The sequence below is a fragment of the Vicugna pacos genome, chromosome 17, assembly GCF_048564905.1.
Source record: "Vicugna pacos chromosome 17, VicPac4, whole genome shotgun sequence".
Taxonomy (NCBI): Eukaryota; Metazoa; Chordata; class Mammalia; order Artiodactyla; family Camelidae; genus Vicugna; species Vicugna pacos.
This window is the reverse complement of record NC_133003.1, coordinates 54,126,547-54,149,113: the sequence shown is the minus strand read 5'-3', so window position 1 is coordinate 54,149,113 and position 22,567 is coordinate 54,126,547. Positions and strand designations below refer to the sequence as shown.

General features: G+C 50.9%; 1 long non-coding RNA gene across 2 annotated transcripts; it reads right to left on the bottom strand.

Annotated features, from left to right (window-relative positions):
• Positions 1-87: 87 nt before the first annotated feature.
• LOC140686836 (uncharacterized) lies at positions 88-22,327 on the bottom strand. Of its 2 annotated transcripts, none has more exons than XR_012060819.1 (3): positions 22,023-22,327; positions 8,567-8,649; positions 88-367 (listed from the first exon to the last, which is right to left on the bottom strand). It is a non-coding gene; the product is annotated as an uncharacterized lncRNA (long non-coding RNA). The 2 variants fall into 2 exon arrangements; XR_012060820.1 differs by lacking the exon at positions 22,023-22,327 and adding an exon at positions 21,174-21,305.
• Between the last annotated feature and the right edge of the window lie 240 nt (positions 22,328-22,567).

Below are 22,567 nucleotides of genomic sequence, written 5' to 3'. Positions count from 1 at the left end.
AGAGACTGAGAGAGGGGTGGTATACACACACACACACACACACGTGTATTTCCTATACAAAAATAATGACTAAAAACAACAAAAAAAGAATTTTTTGATTATAAAATAAAGATGGAAACGAGCAGAAGTTTGCCAGGAAGAGAAGTCGGAGGAAAGCACTGCACCGCTGGCTAGAACACAGGGCAACGAGGACGCTCTGGCCCCCTCGGCTGGGTGGACATCAGGCCGAGCATTTTGCAGACGCCTTTGGTTGTATCTAGTGAAGTTGGTGGTACAAATGCACATGACCCGGCAATTCCTCTTCTGGGCATTTGAGAAACGCTGACACTTGAGCAGAAGACATGTGGCTGAGGATACACATGGGGCACTATTTGTAAAAACAAAAAGAAAAAAGAAAACAGTTAAAAAAGAAACTTTGGACCCAAGTTAATGGCCCATCTTGAGGGAAGTGGGTAAACCAAGAGCGGGACTGTCTTTGCATGGAACTCTGTGCAGCAGTGACCTTGTGCAGAGAGATACCACACACAGAATGCATCAGAGAAAGAACTGGCTGGATTTTAAACACAAAACAAGACTGTATATTGTTCATGGAAACGAAGTACACCAAGTAAAAGTACAGAGACACAAGTGGGGTTAGATCTTCCAGAAGATTTCACAGTAAGATTGGAAGGGGTAAAGCCATGCCGTGTTCTTGGATGGGAAAACTTAATACCATAAAAATGTCAATTCTCTCCTGTTTTCTGCATAAATTTAATGTAATTCAAATTAGAATACCAACAGGGAATTTTTTTTTAAACTGGATAAAATGGCCTCAAAGGCTGTGTGGCAGAATAAATGACCAAGAATAACCAAGGAAAATTGGAAAAAGAGTAACATGGGGTTTTTGCCTTTCCGGAAATAAGAACATGCTATAAAGCCACTGTAATCAAATCAATGTGGCGTTGGCAGAGGAATAGACAGTGGAAAAGCATAGAGAGTCCAAAAATAGGTTCCAGTATATTCCAGAATGTAACATAGGACAAAGGTAGTATTTTAGTTCAGTGGGAAGAGGGCAGATTGCAAAATCAATGATGCTGGCACAAGTGCGCATCCATCTGGAAGAAAATAAAACTGGACCCCACTTAGATAGATCCAAATCAATTCCAGATGGATTAAAAATTTAAATGCAAAAAATAAATGAGCAACAATCTTGCCAAAGAATCTCAGAGGCGACATGTGAAATCTAGACAGAGGAAGTGGCATGTGCAAAGGCCAGAGGGTGGAAGAGCTCAGATGGGTCTGGGAAAGGCAGAAATCCCGTGTGACCTGGGGAGTGGGGGGCCAGGTGTGCCGGGTCACATCCACTGCTGCCTTCAGAACTTTTTGCCCCATCTCTTCACCGCCACTGCTATTTTGTTAATCTTTCTCTTTACATCAATTCGTGTCTTGATAAATTAAATTGTTTCTAAAAGATAATTTTATATTACTGACAAAATGATGAGTCCAGTGGGTAGTTATATATTTTTGACTATTAAGATGGAAAAAGTGGTCTGGAATTACCTTGGAGGGTGGGTTAAATCTGCATTTTGGAAGTCGCTGTGCCACCTTGAGAGCAGGAGGGACTGCAGGGGTAAGATGGGCTGGAGTGAACGGAGAGGTGGGCAGAGCAATGATTCCCCAGCAGGTCGTAAGGTGTGAGCCAAGGTCACAGGGAAACGTCCCCCGCCTCCCCCTGCACACCCGTCCTTGGCGGTTATTCCAGTGGGAGAAGGAAAGGGTGGACTTGGGGATGTCCGGCCACCCCTGCCGCAGGTGGCTGTGCCCACGGTTCTTGTGAGGACTGTTGTTGTTCTGGCTGACCTGTAGCAGGTGCTCAGTAAATACCGGCTTCCTTCTTTGCCCCTCTAGCCTGGACATCTGGTTTCTCTCTTCAGTGGCCTTTCTCTGCCCCCAGGTCCCAAGGATGAGCTTCACCCCCTAGGAGGAGACCCTCTTGTTTCCTGCACAGCATTGACTGTAACTGTCTGTCTCTTGTCTCTTTCCACATATAAACACCATGAAGAGAGGGAGAGTCTCTCCAGGGTCCATCCAGAAAAACAGAAGCCACTTGGAAGGTTTTTAATTTAATTTAAATGTTTAAATGCAGGGAGACGATTGGGCAGGCGATGGAACTGCTGAGAACAGGGGACAGTGCGCCAAGCCAGAAATTAGCAGCCGGAAGCTACGCCCTCCCCCTGGGCAGGAGAGACAAAAGGAGGAGGTGGGATAAAAGTAGGCCCCAATGTTTCCCCTCCAGCCCAGCCTCTTCCTAATGTGGGGCATCCCATGGCCACGCCTCTGTCTTTCTCTCTCTGGCCCTACTTAGCATCCAACACTCAAAGACCATGTATTTGCACAGATATGCACCCTCAAGACTAAAGCATACACAAAGCATTCACTTGACTGAACATGTTTAAGAAAAACAGGAGTTTGTCGGCTCACAGAACTGAAAATTCCAAGTGGGCTGCTTCAGGGGACTCAAATCAGAGTGCAGACTACGTTCGCACATCCACCCCAGCTCCTCTTGCTTCCATGCTGGGCCCCTTCTCAAACACGCTCTGTCCTCGTGACCGCAAGACAGCTGCAGCAGCTCCAGCCCCTGCATCCTTTCATCTCCAAACCCAGTGGGAAGAATATGAGATCTTTTTCCAGAAACATCTGCAAATTCTGAGCTTCAGTTGGGTCATATGCTCATCCCTGAGCCAGCCTTTGTGGACAGGAGGACACAGTGGTCAGACTGGCACAGCCTGAGCCAAAAACCCACCCTTAGCAACTGACTGGGGGCAGGGCAGTGACAGAGGCAGAGGAAAATCAAGACATGGTCCCAGACGAATGAGAATGGATGTTGGGTGGCAAGACCACAGACTCCTGCCCCTGCTCACACGCTGACAGTCCAGTATCCATAAACATCTTCTCCCCCTTCTCCCTTCAGAGGGAGGCGTGGTGGGCAAGATGCCTGCCCTCGTCTCTGGAAACTGCTCATGCCTCTGAATCTGCTCCTTACCCAGCCAAAGGAACTTCGCGGGTGTAGTTAAAGCTACTAGGCAGTTGAACTTACAGTGCGGAGATGACCCTGGATTGCCCGGGTGGGCGTGGTGTAACCACGTGGGCCTCTGAAGGCAGAGAGCTTTCCCTGGCGGGTGGCAACAGAAGAAAGCAGAAGAGAAAGACAGAGGTGGCAGGAGGCACAGCAAGCACACGCTGCTTTGAAGGCGGAGGGGGCCGCCTGGGGGACAAATGGGGACCCCAGTCCTGCAGCAACACACAGCTGAATCCCGCCAACAAGCCCCACAAGCAGCGGCTCCTGCCCAGCGAGCCTCCCGGGAAGAGCCCAGTGTGTCAGCACCTTGGTCTCGGCCTTGGGAGACCCCAGGCAGAAAACCCAGGTGAGGCACGCGCAGCCTGGACCTCTGACCCGGAGAAGTGGTGAGATTCCAAATGCAGGCTGCTCTAAGGCTGCGCGTCTGCGGAAATTTGTGACGGCAGCGGGGGGGGGGTCTTCCTCTTAGACCCCCAGCCCCACGACCAGAGTCCCCGTGACCCCACCGTCCCCACCATGACCTGTGCAGAGGGGAGGGAGGGATGACCCGAGCGCCCGCGTGGGGAAGGGGGCGTGGGTGACACCGGCCCACAGACAGCACACCGCCAGGCCTGGTGGCACGAATACCGGGACTTACTCTCCGCACCGCAAGAAGGCGACTCCCAGGTATGCGCGCGGGACGCACGGAACATGTCCTCACGGCCTTGCGGCACCACCGGCGTCCACGACGAGCCCAGCGTGGAACAGCCCGAGCGCCAACCCGGGCGGCGGGTAGGCAACGCCAGCGGAGCCGCGGCGGGGGCGCGGGGCCCGGTGCGCGCAGGGCGGGGCAGCCGCGGCCCCAGTCCGCGCTGGAGACTCCCGTCCCCGAGAGCCCTGCCCGCCTCGGCCGCCCCCTCCGTGCTCTGGCCTCAGCCCCGGAGACCCCCGTCCCCGCGCCGCCGCCGCCGCCGCCGCCGCCGCCGCGGACGCTTCCCGGGCGGCCTCGGGCCACCCTCTGCCCCCCCGCGCGGCGTCACGCCGCGGCCGAGGCTGCCCCGCCAGCTTCCCGGGCGCCGGCTCCGCGGAGCCCGCGCCTGCCCGCCTTCCCCGCGCCGCGCGGCCGCCCCGACGGCGCGGGCTCCGGGCGGCGAGCACCGCCTAGGCTTCGAGACAATGGCACGGAGCCTTGCTTCGTTTGCTTTTGTTAGCTGATTTTTACCAGGCCTGGAATTTTTCTGGCAGTGCAACCCTATCAGAAATTTCTTTGGTTTTCCCCTCTTTTTATTGCTTTATGAAAACATTTTGTGAACTATTTCAGGCACATGAAGGATTAAACAGAGTAATGCAAGGAACACCTACATGACCAACACCTAGCTTAAGCATTAAAACATCACCCGCACAGCTGACACACAGGAGCCGAGCACACACACACAAGAGCAACAGCGCTTTTGCACCTTTGAGGTGGGGGGGTGGTTTCTAAGCGCTGCACAGAAAGCAGAAAATACAAAGAAAAAGAATTGATTCATTGGACTCCTTAAAACATTCCAACTTCTGTGTAGTTAAAGATACTATAAACACACTTAGAAGACAAACAGTAGACCGGGAGAGAGTATTTGCAACGCATACAATGAAGTCACAGTCAGTATCTGTAATATACAGTGTCCCTAAAAATCAATATGGAAAAGACAAATAACTCAACGGAAAAATAGGCAGTTCACACAAGAAGAAACAGAATGGTCAATCGACACGTGAAAAGAAAACATGCCTCATTTACAATCAAATGAATGAAAATTTAAAACAACAGCGAGGCACCATTTTTCATTCGGCAGGTTGGCCCCCCCCACCACCCACACACGATTGCACGTGCAGCGAGAGTGTCAGCCCCCACTGACCACCGAGGCGAGCCCGGGGCGGGGAGCCTCTCCGCCGCGGGTGGGACTACAAGCTGATAGAGCCTTTACGGAAGAGCGAGTAGCTGGAGGCTCTACAACGTGAAGCGCACGTACCTACACCACACACAGTAGCAGACGGGGCAGAGACACCAGCACGCGGGAAAGTAACTGCACCCGCGCCGCCTGTGAGGCAAAAGCACTGCAAGTGGCTTTGACGTCCATAAACACGGACGGGTCACACGGGCTCGGATACACCTGTTCCCTGGCCTGTGACGCCACGTTTTCAGTGGGAGCGTTAGATGTTACCGTGCTGACGAGGAGCTCTGTACACTCAAGCTGGGGAGGAACCCAGTTACAGAGCAATGGATATATTAGAATCCCATTAGTATTTTAAAAAACCCCACGTGATCACGTGTGTATGCATTCCGAAGATTGCAATAATAACAAACACATTTCTTTTGTGATCCAAAAACCGGCGAGAACTTTAAAGCCTTATACAGAATGTGCCCTAAGCATGTGCCTTCAAAGCGATAAAGATGGGGTCTGTTTCACTATGTTCCTTTTCTAGGTTGTGCCTTTTGTGTTCTGTTTAAGATACCTTTGCCTAACTCTGTGTCACAAAGATTTTTTTTCCCTGTAGTCTTCCTAGACTTTTAAGAGTTTTAGCTCTTAGGTTTAGATGTGTGATCCTTTGGGGGTTATTTCTCAGTATGGTGGAAGGTAAGATGGTTCAAGCACTGTGTGTTTAAAGAGCAGTATTTCCCCCTCACTGAATTACTTGGCACCTTGGTGAAAAACCACTTGGCCGTGTAAGTGCGGGTCTGTTTTCGGACTCTCTTTTCTTTCTCATCTGTCTGCTGGTTCTCCCTCACATCAGCATCACACCGTCGCGATTGCTACAGCTTACAGCAAGTCTTGAAATCAGATTCTTTAAATCTTTTGACCCTGTTCTTTATTTCCACTCCAGGATTATTTTGGCTTTTCTAGGTCCTTTGCCTTTCCATATTAATTTTAAACTTTGGTTGTCAATTTCTCTTTTTAAAGCCTACAGGGTTTGAATGTATAGGTTGGTTTGAGGATAATTGTCACCATCACACTTTTGGGTCTTCTGATTCATGAATATGGTACATCTTTCCATTCAGTTACTTCTCTAACTTCCATACATAAGGTTTTGTGGTTTTATTTTGGTTTGTTTTGATTTGATTTCTGATTTTTTTTTCCTGTTGAGGTAACACTGGTCTATAAAAGTTTTGCAGTTTTGAGCAGACAGACCTTACCCATATTTTGTTAAATTTATCCCTAAGTATTTTATTTTTGGTGACATTGCAAATTGAGTTACTTTCAAAATTCCATTTTACTTGTTTATTGCTAGTACACAGAAATGCAAGGGATTTTTGAACCTTGATTTTCATCCTGAACATTTACGATATTCACTCTTTAGTTCTAGTAGCTTTTTCTTTTTTAATTCCTTGGGGTTTTCTGGGTCCACGATCATATTGTGTGCAAATAAAGACAATTTCCATTTCCCTTTTCCAGTCTGTCTTGGTGTTTGCTCCTTCCCTTGCCTCGTCGCCCAGGTTAGGCCCCCCGGGGTCACTGCTGCCTGGGAGTCGTGAGAGCGCCTCTGCTCCTCGTTCCTGATCCAAGCGTCGTCGAGTCTTCCTCCACCGAGGACAACCCTAGGTTGTCACCGTGGCTGTCCTCCGTCAGTCTGAGGGAGCTCTCGTCCATTCCTAGCTCGCTGAGAATTTCAGTTGTGAATGGGGGTTGTAAGTTATCAAATGCTTTAATTGCATCTTTCAGAATGATCCTATGGTCGCCCCTTCTTATGCTACCTGTGTAGAGGATTACATTAACTGATTTTGGACTTTAAATCCGCTTTGCATTCCCGCTATGTCGCCCTTTTCACACACCGCTGCACTCAGTTTGCTGAGGGCTGTTGAAGACTTTGCGTCTTGTTCATGAGGGGTTTTGGTCCATCATCTTCCTTTCTTGTGATGTTTTCATCCATCTGCGGCATCAGGGTAATACCTGTCTCATAAAATTAGTTGAGAATTGTTTCTTCCTCTTTTATTTTCTGAAATAGTTTGTAAAGGATTTATATTCCTTTTCCTTAAATGTTTTCTTTGTGGGAAAGTTTAAAAAAATTTTTTTAGTTTTGGGGGTAGGTAATTAGGTTTATTTATTTATTTTAACAGAGGTGCTGGGGATGGGATCCAGGACCTCACCGTGCTAAGCACACGCTCTCCCGCTGAGCTCTGCCCCATATCTGGGCGAAGGGTTTTAATGACAACCTAGTTTCTTTAACTCACATAGGCCTAAATTTCTATTTCTTCTTGAATCAGTTTTGGTAGCTTGTGTCTTTCAAAGAAATTATCTATTTTAGTAGGTTGTCAAATTTATTGGCACAAACTTGTTAACAGTATTTCCTTGGAATCCTTAAAACGTCTGTAGAATCTGCAGTGACGTCTTCTCTCTTTCTTGACGCTGGTCATTTGTATCCTTTCTCCTTTTCTCTCTTATTTTATTGAAGTGGAGTTGATTTATGATGCTTTGTCAATTTCTGGTGTGCAGCATAGTAATTCAGTTGTATGTGTATGAATACATCCCTTTTCACACCCTTTCTCATCACAGGCTGTTACGAGGCTTTGAAGGCACCCCCTGTGCTGTGCAGGGGGACCTGCTTTTGCGTCTCCTTACCTTGCTCGAGGCTCCTTATAAGCCTATCAATTTTACTGATCATTTCAGTGAACCAGATTTTGGCTTCACTGATTTTACTTCTCTTTTAAAATTTTCCATTTCATTGATTTCTTCTCTTTTTCAGCTCCTTTTATCAACATTTGGAGTTTAATTTGTCCTTTTTCTAATCTCTTCAGTTTGGAACTTACATCAGGTCCCAGACCGGGAGAGATGTATGTCCGGCAAGGGTGCGCGTGCCAGATTTATTTTCTGGGACAACTCCTGCAACTCAGTAATAAATAACCTGATTTTTTTTAAATGAACCATTTGAACAGCCACTTCATAAAATGGCCAGTAAGAACATGACCAGATGCCCAACATCACTTGTTACCAAGGAAATGCCAATTAAAGGCAGTACATACCCACGAAAATGGCTAAAGTTTGAAGACTGACAGCACCAAATGTTGAAGAGGATACAGAGCAATTGGAATTCCCATACGTTGCTGGTGGGGATGCAAAATGGTACAGTCACTTTGGGAACCAGTATGGTGGTATTTTATCAAGTTACCCACACATTACCCGTGCTACTCAGCAGTGCCACTGCTAGGTACATGCATAAAAGAAATAAAAACCTATGTCCACGCAAGGACATCCATGTAAGTGCTCATTATCCAAAACAGCCCCAGAGTGGAAGTCGCCCACGTGTCCCTCAGCTGGGGAACAGATGGACACGCTGTGGTGTCGCCCCCTGTGGAATGTCACTCAGCAGTTAAAAGGAGTGCGACACTAATTCACAGATGGCATGAGTGAATGTTTCAAGCATTATGCTGAGCAAAGCCAAACACAGAAGACGCCCCACTGCAGGACTCCAGTTGCACGGAGTTCTAGCAAATGCAGGGTCCAGGGACAGAAGGCAGATCAGTGGTTACCTGGGCTAGAGAAGGCGTCCACTCACCTCAAAGGGCACAAGGTAAGGCTCAGGGCGATGAACGGAAGCCACCCGATTCTTCAATGACCAGAATCCGTCAAACGGCACATCTAAAACGAAGGCGTTTGATTGTATGTAGATACACCTCAATAAAAAGTCTATTAAAAAATTAAAAAGAATGAAAACCTAATAAAAGAGTTTTCCTTCTTTTTTTTTTCAGTGTTTTTAGTTTGCCACCGTTTTCCCTCTGTTTCTGCTAGGAGAAAAGCCAATCGGCTGGGAAATCCAAATGCCTGCTCTTGCCCTTGGACTGGCAACTGGACAGACACGGTGGTCCCAGCCTACAGCAAACGGCCACCCCGAAGCTGTGGTAGGAGAACACAGCCACACACAGATGTCCACGCCCTAACCCCCGGGACCTGGGAGTGCATTCCCTTACGTGGCAAAATGGGCTTTCAGAGGTGATCGTGTTAAGGATCTTAGGATGCGGGACTATCCCAGATTATCTGGACGGGCCCAGTGGGACCACGAAGGTTCTTGGAAGAGGGCGGCAGGAGGGGTCGGAGCCAGAGGAGGCCACATGATGCCGCAGGGCTTGGAGCAAAGGTGGAGAAAGGGGTTACAAGCCAAGGAACAGAGGGGATCACTGGAAGCTGGCAGTCCAAGAAACGGAGTCTCCCTCAGGCCAGCCCGCCAACGCCTTGATTTTAGCATGTCTAACTCCAGACCCATAAGATGATACACTTGTGCTGTTTTAAGCCACTGGGGTAATTTGTTTCAGAAGCAATAGGAGACAAAGACAGCAATAAAAAGGAATAAAACACTGACACACAGCAGCACGGATGAGTCTCAATTACACGGAGAAGCCAGACTCAAAGGTCACATGCTGTGTGATTCCATTTATGTGACATTCTGGCAAAACCACAGGACAGAGACAGGTGAGCTGGGCCTGGCCAGGATCAGTACAATCACCTTGTCGCCCCTACAGACTCATGGGCAATAATAAATGGTTGTCATTTTCCACCGCTAAGTTGTGGGGTGGTTTCTTACACAGCACTAGCTAACTGATACAGCCAGAAGAAAGCCCAGTGCTGAGGCCAACCTTGAGCAGGGCTCGCAGGAGCAGAGGCAGTGAGAGTGACCCCACGTGGGGTGGGGGCGGGGGCCAGTCTGCTCCTCCCCTTAGCAGAAGCAGCTCAAGCCACCACCAGAGTCCCTGGCCTGGGGTCCTCTCGCAGCTGTCTCTACACACTTGGGCAGCACCCCGAGCCTGAGGCACCCATGGTTCTCTGGCCAATCCTGCCTCCTGAGAGCCTGCCTTCCCCACTACAGACTTCCCCTTCGTCCCAGGTTCCCTTGTGCCTGGAGCACCTGCTGATCCAGAGCGGCCACGGCCTGGCCCGGGTAACTGTGCCCACTCCTTGCCAGCACACAGCTCTGGGCAGTGCCGTGCCAGAAGCCACACGTCTCTGGGGAGCTGCCACACCCAGAGGAGCTGCCTCCACCTGTCTGCCCTCCAGGAGTGCAGCCTCCCGTGGAACAACGTCAGCAGGTCCCTGAGGGGACAAAGGGCCGCAAGAGCTGAGAGGCAGGCAGCCCCGGGGAGGCCTTGGTCACCCAGGGGTGGAGGACACAGCGCTGTTGGACCAGAATTTTAAAACTGGATTCATTGCCTGCTTACTCTTCCGAGAACCTGGTGTCTTTCCTCTCTCATTTAATCCCTGCAAATACCCTGTGAGTCAGGTACTGTTGATGCACGATTTACAAGCAGGGAAACTGAGCACAGGGAGGTTCAGAGACCTGCCTGATAAGATCACACAGCTCTCAGGAGCAAAGCCAGAATGTGGAACCAGAGTCTTGCTGCAGAGCCGGGGCTCCCAGCCGGGACGCCTGCCCATGCTGAGTCCCCACACCTGAAGTCTGGTGGGCCTCGGACTCCAGCACTCGCACCGTCCCCAGGTCAGGGGACAGAGGGAGGCAGGCAGGGTGCAGGGTAGCTTCACGTTCAGCGAGCGGCCGAGAGATGCAGGGTGGCCCCCAGAGCAGCGTCCTCCGGTCCAAGTCCTGGGCTGCCATTCACTCCCTGCGAGACCTCAGCTGGGTCACTGCACTGCCCGGCCTCAGCCTCCCCATTTGTGATGGCGGTTCCAAGTGTCAGCTTGGCTAAGCTTGGTCTCAGTTACTTAATCAGATATAAATCTAGGTGTTGCCATGAAAGAAGATGAGATTTCGTAGATGAGATTAAAGTGGTCAAGGAGATTATCCTAGATAATCGAGCTTGGGTCTGATTCAGTCCGTTCGAAGGCTACATACGGGCAGAGCTGAGGCTTTTCAGAAGAAATTCCACCTGTGGCTGGTGGCTTCTGTTGCAGCCTGTTCTCACGCCCTGAGGATTTCGGACGTGCCCAGCCAGCCCCCGCATCACAGAGACAGTTCCTGCAACAAACCTCTTTCTGGGATCTCCCCCTGGGTCTGCTGCTCTGGCTGAACCCCAGCCGACAGACCAGCCAGGACTGGGGGACACTCTACCTACTTCACGGGTGGCTCTGAAGGTCCAATGAGGTGATGTAAATAAAGGGGCTAAAATCGCGCCCGTATGAAGTGAGGTTTGGGAAACTGCAGTGCAAAGAGGCCATGCTTATCACTGTGAAGGTGTCACACGTGCAGAAGTGGAGACAATCAGGTAACGACCCTGCAGTGAGCAGTGCGACGCCCCACCCCCCAGAGACATCCACCTCCCGATCCCAGATCCTGGGGACGTGTTACTTTATTTAAATTTTTTTTAATTGAACTGTAGTTGATTTGCAATGTTAGTTTCAGGTGTACAGCAAAGCGATTCAGTTGGGAATATGTGATTTTAAACGCAAAGAGACCTTGCACATGTGATTAAGATGATGGACCTTGAGATGGGAGGCCATCCTGGGCCCAGTCTAATCGTGTGAACCCTTAAAAGCAGAGAGACATGAGTGCAGAAGGTTCAGAGGGACGCAGCTGCTGGCTCTGACGGTGGCGGAAAGGGCCACAAGCCAAGGAAACCAGGGAGCCTCTAGAAGCTGGAAAAGACGAAGAAACGATTTTTCCCTGGAGCCCTGAGAAGGAGCAACCGTGCCAGCACCTTGATTTTACTCAGTGAGACCCGTGTCAGTCTCCCAGCCTGCAGCACCACAAGGAAAGAAATCATACTACTTTAAGCCACCGAGTCGAGGGTAATGTGTCGCACGGTTAACTGTTCGATTCCCCCGAGGAGGGACAGGTAAATGCCTGCTTCTTCCCCTTTATTTGCCAGTTCTCAAAGCAGCGCGCCAGGCTCCCAGCGCTCTCCGAGGGCGCCAGGCGAGGTGGGCGTAGCTGTTGCTGAGTATTGCTATGAGCTCACAGGTTGAGGTGGGCCTGATGGGAGCCCCATCCCTGGGGGCTAGAATGAAGCTGGCGTACAGCTGGCGCTCAGCAAAGGGGTTCCTGATAACAGGGCTCACAGCCCGGCCCATGAGGCTGAGGGGGGCTGGCGTGTGCAGCGTGTGGGGGGCAGCCCTGGGGAGCGGCTCCCACACACAGACAACCCACCTGCCAACACGCCTGGGAGCACCTCCTGCGCTGACAAACGGGGTTCTTCTTGCGACATACTTCACACATGAGGGTGGAAGCGTGGCCTCCAGGGAAGCGATCCTTGGGCAGCCTGGCCACTTGGAAGAGCTGGCCTTGATGACGGGTTTCGGGGTAACTGACCCAGCACTGCTCCGTGCAGTGCCCTCAGGAGGGCTGGAGGCCAGTGCTGCCCCCTAAAGGATGGGCCCCTCTCCCAGCCAACGTGAGCCCGTCCGTGCAGATCGCGGAGGCCTCCAACTCCAACTCCTGGAATCTGGCTCTTGAATTCCGCAGCGCACGCCTCTGCTGCGGACCCTGGCTGGAAATGCAGCAGTAGCTGAGTCAGAGGCTCGCAGGCTCTGGCTGGAAGGGACCTACGGCCTCTTAAGAACAGCCCGCCAGCAAGTTGCACAGCCCCTCACCGACACCACTACCAGGTTGTCGTCCAGATTCTGCTGGCACGCGGCCCCTGACAAGCGGCTCCCTTCTTTAAGAAGACCTGGCAGACCTGGAAGAGCTGAATCTTGGACCAACAGTGAAGGAAGCTGAGAACCACCCACCTGGCATCAGAGGAGTCATCGGGCGCCTGGAACAGCAGCACCAGATGTATCTGCAACCGGGGGCGCGGGGGCGCGGGGACGAGGGGGCGTGGGGACGCGGGGGCGAGGGGACGAGGGGACGAGAAGCAGGGCACACTGACCTCCTGCCTGCCCGCCTCTGCCCAGCCACACTCGCAGCCAGGCCTGGGGACACAGACATTGCCAGACATGCAAGTTCTCGAAAAACCTGTCTTCCACATATACCCCTTTCCAGAAACCACTGTCACCATCACGACGGAAAACCAAGAGGAAGGAAGTCCTGGCGGGGAGGAAGCGGAAGATTCCACAGCACAGGAAAGAAACGAAGGCACCCCGGGCCCCAGATGTGCCCCGAGGAGGGAGGGCCCGCCAGACCGGCGCAGTCCTGGGGGCCCCGGGAGGCGGCGGAGAGCGTGGTGCAGCGAGCAGCGGCCGGGGCGGCCGGGCAGCCCCCTGAGGGCCTGAGGCTAACCTAGTGCGGGTCGTGCATAGAAAAGTAGCCAAGCAAAGAGAGCAGAAACCCAAGCCTCACCAACCCCAGGGAGAAAAAGAAAAAGAAAGTTGTGTACGAAAGAAAAGCTAAGGATAGTTTACTTAGAACGGTGTCTGTAGACTCACGGTGACGACCTAACCACAGCAGCATGGCGGGGGGCGCCTGGGGTTCGCAGACACACACCGCTGTGTGTAAGACTGACGGACAACAGGGACCCCTTGGAGCAGAGGGCGCTGCAGCTGCGCACTGAGGCCCTTGCCCTCAGGCCCACGGCCCCACCCCGGGGTCCCCTCCCCTCTGCACAGAAGGGAGGCCCCGGCCTGCGGAGCCGCCATAGTCAGTCAGGGCACAGACTGGGCGGCTTCAGGGACAGACAAGCGTTTTGTCAAAGTGAGCCCGGAAGCCCAGGCTCAAGGTGCCACTGGGGTTGGTTCTGGTGGGGGCTTTCTTCCCGGCCTGCAGAGGGCCCGCTCCTCGCTCCTCCGTGCATTCGCAGAGAGAGATTTCTCTGGGGCTCCTCCTCTTCTTATAAGGACACCAGTCCTATCAGATTAGGGACCTCATTTAACCTTAATTACCTCCTTAAAAGTCCTGTCCAAATACAGCCACGTTAGGGGTTAAGGCTTCAGCATATAAATGGGGGTCGGGGTAGGGGGTGGAATACAAGTCAGTCCTCAACAGGCAGCAAGTGCTGTACGCTGAGTGGATCTGTCCGTCTGTTTCCTGCCTGTAGATTCGTGGGAGTCTGACGGCCTTCTTTTGTTGTCTCCCTCTGCCACTTTCGGCTCAGGCTGGCGGTGTTCGGGTGTTGGTGTGACACTCACAAAGCCGCTGTGGGTCTCTTGTGTATCTCCCAGGGTTTCGCTCCCTTAGGCAGGACTCTTCCCCAGACCTTCCCTAGATTACCCCATCTCTAGTCCTTGCTTCTGCCGAGACGGTCGAGGGGACCCATGAGTCACACGTCCAACTCTCCCCTGAGCCCTCTGCAAACGAATACACTGATTTTTGATCTTCTTAAGCTGCGGAGAAACACTTGTCCACTCTCACTCTTGGCTTCCTCTCCAAAGCACACTTTGCTGACAGCGAGCCTCCTATTTTTAGCATATTCGTCCAGCTGTGTAGCTGGAAATGTCCCCGGTCGTCTGGTCCTGATTCGTTTTCACTCAACAGTTCTTCCCTCAACGTGTCTATTTTCTCTCACATTTTGCTCAAAGCAGCAAGAAGAAACCAGGCAGCACCTTTGACACTTTGCTTAGAGTTCCCCTGAGCATCGCTTACACGTTCAGCTCTCCACATGACTGTAGGACACCACTCAGTCGCCCAGCGAGGGCGGGAGGAGGCGCCCCCACGAGCAGAGGAGCCGGGAGTCCCAGCAGCAGGTGTTGGGATTAGCTCGGTCCACACCCTTGAGAACAGTGGGGCCCCCCGCGGCTCGGCACACTCTCCTCGGCTCCCCCTTCCTGGGGAGCCCTCAGAACCGCATCTGATGAGGGGTCAGGGTAGCAGGCGGGGCTGCGAAGGGCTGGACTGCAGTGCAGACACCAGAGACTCCGCCAGCGCCTCAGGGGGCCCTGGGGCTGGGGCGGCCCTCAGGGTTGTCCACGCTGGAGCAAGGGAGCTGGGTCCCCAGACTCCTACCCTGCCCAGCCGTTGGATGCAGGCCGCCCCCAAGAAGGGGGTCCGGCCTGGGGAGAGGCAGCTCTCTTGAGCAAGTGATGGGCTCAGCCAGGAGCCATCAGCCGCCTGCACTCCCGGCAGTCGGGGGCTGACGTGGGCGACCTGCGAGACGCATCACAGTGTCCACCACACCTCCTGACTCCGCCAAAGCCTCTTCAGGAAGCGGGGGGTCCCAGACTCCTCTCCACACTCGGCTCCATTTCCCCAGAGATTCCAGGCTCTCACTGGGAGCGTCACAAAGGCGCTGGGATCACTGCCGACCCCAGAGTGTCGGCGCCCAGAGAACGGCGGGCGGATGGCCAAGCCCCAGGGCCCCGGCCCGCCCCTCGCAGCCGCCCTGGCGAGGGGCGCACAGGCGGGTGGGACTGCTTCTCTCTCCGCCGTCAGCCGCCAGACGCCGCCCTCTCTTCTCAGAGTGGTCCTTCCTCGCAACTCCTCCACAGGATGCCGAGTGGGACCACGTGCCCCGTGGGTCCTCTCCCGCAGTGCCTTCAGGATGCCGCCCACAGGGTGACGTGTGCGGGCCTCCCTCCTGCAGAGCTTCGGGGACATGTCTTCCCCTGGGCACCAGGCAGAGCCCTCCATGGACAGCGGCGGCTTCTGGAAGTCCACATCTCCTCTGGCTGCTCTGTGGACCTCACGGCTCCCCTCTCTGGCCAGAGGACGGGGGACCTGGGGAGCGTCCCCATGGAGACAGGAGCACGTCCTGCACTGACAGGTCCTGGGAGGCGCTGTCAGTGTGTTTCACTCTCAGACTTCCTCCGGCCTCTGCGGGAGGCCTGGCTGTGCCAGCCGACACGTGTGGCACGCGGGCTGGGTTGCAAAATATATCCGGCGTGGCAGTTGGTGAAAGAGTTATGCAATCACCGCCAACTTACGGAAACCACCGTGCGGTGCTCCTGGCAGGAGAGGAGCCTGGCTCTGCCACCCTGGCTACAGGCTCGGGTCCCACGTTGGTGGTCTGAGGAGGGGCCCAGACTCTGGGGTGTCAGCAACTGTGATGGGTCTTCCCTGAAGTCACCCTGGGAACACGTGACCCACAAGACCCAGTGACACTGGCATCTCCTCCTCTGAGGGACCCCAGGGACCTCTCTCCCTCACACTCCGCAGGCTCCAGAAAACAGTCTAATTTGGTTATCAGCTGCCCCTCAGGCCCCCAGACCGCCCAGATGGGGACAGATTCTGTGAGCTCCACCCTAGAAAGGGACAGAGCCAACCTGGAGAGGGGGCCTGGAGGGGGCGACTGCAGTGGGGAGGAGGCCGGGAACCCCTCCTGTAAGGAGCTGAAGTGGCTCAGCCTGGAGAAGGGTCCAGTTGCTGACCCTCTGGGTCTCTGCAGGCCTGTCCCAAGGTAGGGGAAGCAGGTGGCACAAATGACAAAGCAGGTCCCAGCTCCGTATCAGTGACTGTCCTCCTGCTCAGAGCTCTCGGTGGCTGGGATGCTTTCTACTGTGAAAATGTGTTGCGTTTTGTCCAATACTTTCTGTCTCTATTGAGATGATCATGTGTGGTTTGTCCTTCAGTTGATGTATTGCTTTGATTGATTTTCAGATAGTACACCAAACTTGCATTCTTGGGGTGAATCCTACTTGGTCGTGGTGTATAATCCTTTACATATGTTGCTGTACTCAGTTTGCGAGCATTTTGTTTAGGATTTTTTGCATCCATAATCATAAGGGACATTGGTCTGGGGCTTTCTTTTCCTGTGATGTTTTTGTCTGGTTTTGCTATCAGGGTGATGCTGGCCTCACAGAAGGAGCTGAGAAGTGTTCCCTTCTCTCCCACTTTTTGGAGGAATTTATGAGTAATTAGTATTATTTATTCTTTCAATGTTTGGTTTCATTCACCAAAGAAGCCTAGGCTGTCTTTCTTTGTGGGTGGATTTTTAAAATTATTATTATTACAACTTAATCTGTCCACTCCTTTTAGGCCTATTCAAGTTGTCTCTTCATTCTTGCGTCACTTGTGGTTTTTTGTCTTTCTCGTAATTTGTTCATTTCGTCTGAGTTGTCTAATCTATCCACGCGCAGTTGCCGACAGGATGCCTTCATAATCCCTTCTATTTCTGCAAGGTCAGTAGAAATGCCTCTTTCGTTTCTGATTCTAGTCGTTCGAATCTTCTCTCATTTTGTCTTGGTCAGCCAGGCTGAATTTTCTTGCTTTTCCAGAGACCCAGCTTTCGGTTTTTCCGATGGTCCCTGTTATTTCTCCAAGCCTGTATCTCCTTAGCTTCCACTCTAATCCTTATCACTTCTTAGCTTATTCTTGCTTTGGGTTTTATTCGCTCTCATTTTCCCAGTGTCTCAAGACGGAAGGTTGGGTGACGGATTTGAGACTTTCCCCCTCTTTAGATGTACGTGTTTACTAGCCGTAAATTTCCCTCTCGGCGCTTCTTCAGCCACTCACCGTGAGCTTTGGTGTGTCTCATTCATCTCAGAGTGGTGTCCAGTTTCTCCCTGATCTCTTCTTTGTCCCGCTGGCTGTTCAGGAAAGTGTTGTTTGAACTCCACGTATCTGTGAGTTTCCTGAACCACTTTCTGTTACTGATTTCTAACGTCATTCCATTTTGTCCAGAGAGCTTACGCTGTATTACCTTTATCCTTCAAAACGTATTGCCGTTTGCTTTATGGTCTAGCACACGGCCTCTCCTGGAGGACGTTCCACGTGCCCTCGGGGGGAGGGTACACCCTGTTGTTGGAGGGGCGTTCTGTAGATGTCTGTTACGTCTGTTTGGTTTGTGGTGGTGTTCAAGTCTTCTGGGCTTTTTTTGTTTGTTTCCCTTGCTTATCCGCCGCGTTGTTTTATTCACTGTGATTGTGGGATATTGAAATCTCCAGCCTTTGTTGTTGAACTGTTTGTATCTCCCTCCATTTCTGTCAGTGTTTGCTTCATGTATTTTGATGCTCTGTTGTTGAGCGCAAGTGTGTTTGTAACTGCTCTATCTTCCCGATGGATTGATCCTTCCACTGTTATAAAACGTCCCTCTTTATCTCTAGGAAGTTTGTCGTTGTTGCTGTTTTCGTCTTCAAGTCCATTTTGTCTAATCTTGGCAGTCAGTCCAGACTCCTTGTGGTTGCTATCTACATAAGATACCTTTTCTGTGCTTTCAGTTTCAATCTATCTGTGTCTTTCACTCTAAGGGGTGCCTCCTCTAGACGGCATAGAGTTGGAGCCTGACAGTCTCTGCCTTTTACTGGATTGTTTATCCATTCACATTTAATGTTGTGTTGACAGAGCTGGGTTCACATCTCCCGTTTTACGTCTTATTTTCCATGTGCATCCTGTCTTTTTGTTCCTCTTGTCTGCAGTAAGCGAAGGTAGCACTTAATTTCTGTAATATTTCCATTCTGTCTTCTTGAGGTATTTCCTTAGTGGCTGCTTTAGGGCTTACCAACAGCTTCAGATTTATACTAACTTAATTCCAGTGAGACACAGAAACATTACTCCTATATAACGCTATTCCTTTTTCCTCCTTGTTGTAATATTATGTTATAAATGCTACATCCACAAATGTTCTAAACCCAGCATTATACTATTATAATTATTACTTTATATAATTTCATGTCTCTTAGAGAAACTGAGAAGAAAGACCAAATACATTATTTGTAGGGTTTGCTGTGTAAGTCCTCTTATTGACCACTTCTGGCTCTCTGCACTTGTTGCTGCGGATTCAGGTTATCAGCTGGAGTCATTTTCTTAGCCCAAATACCACTTTGCTCTACCAGCTGCCTTAAATTTGAATACAGTATATACATTATATACATATTGTTTTATACAATTGTTTTTAAAATAAGAAAGGAGAAGAAATATGCATTTACACTTTCATAATTACATAATTACTTTAAACAGTGATTTTGAGGTTTTTTGTGTGGATTTGAAATAGTCTAGGGTAACTTGCTTTCAGCCTGAAAAACATTCTTTAGAATTTCTTATAAGGCAAGTCTACTGGCCACAAATTCTCTGTTTTTGTATATCTGATAATGTCTTCACTTTTATTTTCAGAAGATAGATTTGTTGGATATAGAATTCTTGACTGACAGGTTTTTCTTAGTTTGATCAGTTTGAATATATTGTCCCACTGCCTTCTGACCTCCATTGTCTCATGAGAAGTCACCCTGAGCCGCCATGTAAGAAGTCCAGCTAGCCTCGGCCACGCTGGAGGGGCACACACAGGCACTCCGTAGACACTCACACCGAGCCTGTCCTCTGGTCTGCTCAGCCCAGATGCAAGATACGTGAATGAAAAGAAAATCCTGGAAACAGATCGTCCAGCCCCCCAGTCCCAGCCCTGCAACTGTCAGAGTTTTCCAAGCCACTCAGTCCTCCCAGCTGAGGGCCCAGACATCCAGAAGGAGAAAGGCCCACTGTGTCCTTTCCAAGTGCAAAGGTGGAGCTCACAGAATCTGCGAGCTTAACAGAATGGTTATTGTACATCATTACGTCTTGGGGTGGCTTGCTCCACAGCAATAGGCGACTGGAACACCATTTTCTTCTCCTTTCCATTCTTCCATTCAGACTATTCTTTTCTCCTATTCCTACACAGCTATAGAGTTTTGTGTTCCCCAAAGGGGAAAGTTCTCCTAACTAAGTAATGGGACCAAATCAGATCTAGACTAAAGGATGTTCTGGACCTAACAAAGCTTAAAAGTGAGCCACAAAGAAGCAAATTCTGTCCCAGAACAAAGCTCAAAAATATTTTTTAAAAATATGAAACAAACAGAATCTAGTACCCAAGAATATAACATTTACGATATCTGGATCTAATTTAAAAAATTACCCAGGTATGCAAACAGGCAGGAAAATGTAAGGAGAAAAGTTAATCAATAGAAACAGAGAAATCACACAGACAACAGAATAATACGATAATGGCATTATGACCACTATGATAAATACGCTCAATATATTCAAGAAGGGAGAGGAAAACATGTGCATGGTGAAGATAGAAATTGAAGATATAAAAAAGACCAAAATCAATCTCCTACAAATGAAAAATACCCTGGATAGGGTTAATTGCATATTATACACTATGGAAGAAAAAGAAGACAGGTAAAGAAGGAAAATGAGCAAAGAACAAATGGGGTAGACAGAAATCAACTAAAATGTGTTAGATTTAAACTCAGCCATATTAGTAATCATATTAAATGTAAATGGTCTAATATTCCACTTAAAAGACACAGATTGTCAGATTGGATTAAAGAGAAGACCTATGTTGTCTACAAGAAACCCAGAAACTCACTTTAACTATAAAGGCTACAGATAGGTGAAAAGTAAAAGAATGGAAATATATAAATATATATATATATTTTTTTTAAGCTGGTGACTATACTACTATCACACAAAGTAGATTTCAGAATGAAGACTATTACCAGGAATAAAGAAAAGCATTTCATAATACAAAGGGCTTAACTGACCAAGAAAATATAAAAATCCTAAATGTTAATGCACCTAATAACACAGCTTCAAAATGCATGAAGCAAAAATTGATGGGCTGAAAGGAGAATCAGACAAATCCATAGTTACGGGTGGAGATTTCAACCTGCCTCTCTAATTGATAGAAAAGGTAGACCAAAAAAATCAAGATACAGAATAGGGTCATTGTACAGATCAGCCTCATTTATGTAAAAAAGTGTTCTTGGAAGCGCTCAAGCAATTTACTTACATATTGCTGGTGGCTGCTTATTGAGTTGAGTAGTTGAAACAGATATGGTACGGCCTGCAAGGCTGAAAACATTTACTGTTGTTTTACAGAAAAAGTTTGCCACTTGCTGATATAAAAGACAAATGACATGACCAACTTGACCTACTTAACATTTATAAAACATTCCACCCGACTCCCTCAGAACATGCACATTTGCCAAGTAAACACAGGATGTTCACCAGCACAGGTTGTATTCTGGACAATACTACAACTCTTAACACATTTTAAAGGATTCAAATGCTTTCTCTAACCACAACAGAATTAAATTATAAGTCCATAACTAATGGAACGACATATTTCTGAGTAACCCAGGAGTCAAACAAGGAAAGTTAGGAAGTATTTTGAACATATGAAAAATCAAAATGTGTGGCATGCAGATCAAGTAATACTTTACTAGGCTGCCTGTGTATTTTGATTCAGGGACCCCATGCTCAGCCACCACCCAAGACTTCTGCGGGCCAAGCTGCCCTGGCGATCACTCTGGCCCAGCTCCCCACGTTGTCTCTGGGGACTAGGTGCCACCACCTGTCCCTCCTGCTTCCCTGAATCAGTTAACTTCCCCCAAATTCAGTGGCTTAAACACCACCATTTCATTTTGCTCACAATTCGTGCATCAGCCAAGTAGTTCATGCAGCCTGGGTGGGTGCGTCGAGCTCTGCCATGTGCTGGTGGTCAGCTGGGGGCTGGACGGCCCATGGTCACCCTGGTCACTAGCTCCGCTGTGTGTCTGAGACTGCGCTCTGCACAACAGACAGACCATCTCATTTAATCCGCAAAACCACCGTGGGTGGGGGGAGCACTGCATTCACAGGGGATAAAAGCAAGGCTCAGGCCCTTGGGTCGCCCACAATAGCATGACTGAGCTGGGATCTGAACCCAGATCTGAGGGATAGGAGAGCCTTCCCACTGTGCTGCACGGCTGGCCTGCTCCCCACTTGCCAACTCCACAGTCCCCAGACCCCAGAACCAGGATGCCAAGGGAGGGTCAGGCTGCCCCACCGCCTCGGTGCCAGAGCTGGGAGTGCCGGCCCCGGGCCCTGTACGGGCTCTCGGCAAAGGCCCTGCCAAACCTCCTCTCCTGCCACAAACGTGGCATTGGGTGAAAGAGGCACCCCTCGCTCCAGCTTCCTAGAGGAAACAAATGTGTAAGTATCAGAAACTCGCTGCAACAAGCAGACGGCCCTGGAGTGAGCTGTGCAAACGTGGGGACGCTGGCTGCCCCGGGCCTGTTTCTCCTTCCTCGGAGTCAGACTTCCTTAGAGGAGAACCCCTTAGAGTACACTGGGGGGCTGACGTCAGCCCTCACACAGACCCCGAGGGTTCACCCACGGCCCACGCCTGGCCGGACTCTGCGGCTGGTTCCGGGACGGGCGTACGACCCGGCCTGGCCAGCGAGCAGTCGGCTTGGTGACTTTAATTCTGCCGGGAGCGGTGGGAAGGAGGAGCTCTTACCGCGCGGGGACTGCTGAGCTGGCTCGTGAGGCTGCAGCCGCGGGAGCTGTCTGGCTGGCACGAGGAGGAAGCCTCCAGAGAGGGAAGCCACAGAGGCCCTGCCAGCCACTCCCCGAGCTCGCTGCGTCTCCAGTCACGTAAGTCAGTGTCTTCCCTTGTTTCCTTAAGTCACTGACTTGAGTTTCTGTCACATACAATCAGACGATCCCGCTGGGCGCGTGAACGGGAAAGCCAAGCGTAACCTCTGCCCCCTCATCGAGGAGGAAAGGCACCCCGTCGTGCCGGGGCCCTCCTCTGCCCCTAAGGCCACCACCGCCTGCCCCCCACGCGCACGCGACGTGGCCGTTCCCAGCGGCCAGTGCCAGCCCTCGTCCTGCCAACGGCCCCTCCCGCCCCCCCGGGGACCGCAGCCTGGCCCGCAGGTCCGTCCTCTGCCCGGAGGCCAGGAGGGCGTGGGGCGGAGCGAAGGAGCCCTGCTGGCGGGCACCGCACTCGGGCTCCACACCTGTGGGCGACACTTCTGAGCAAGCGCCGCGGGGTCCACC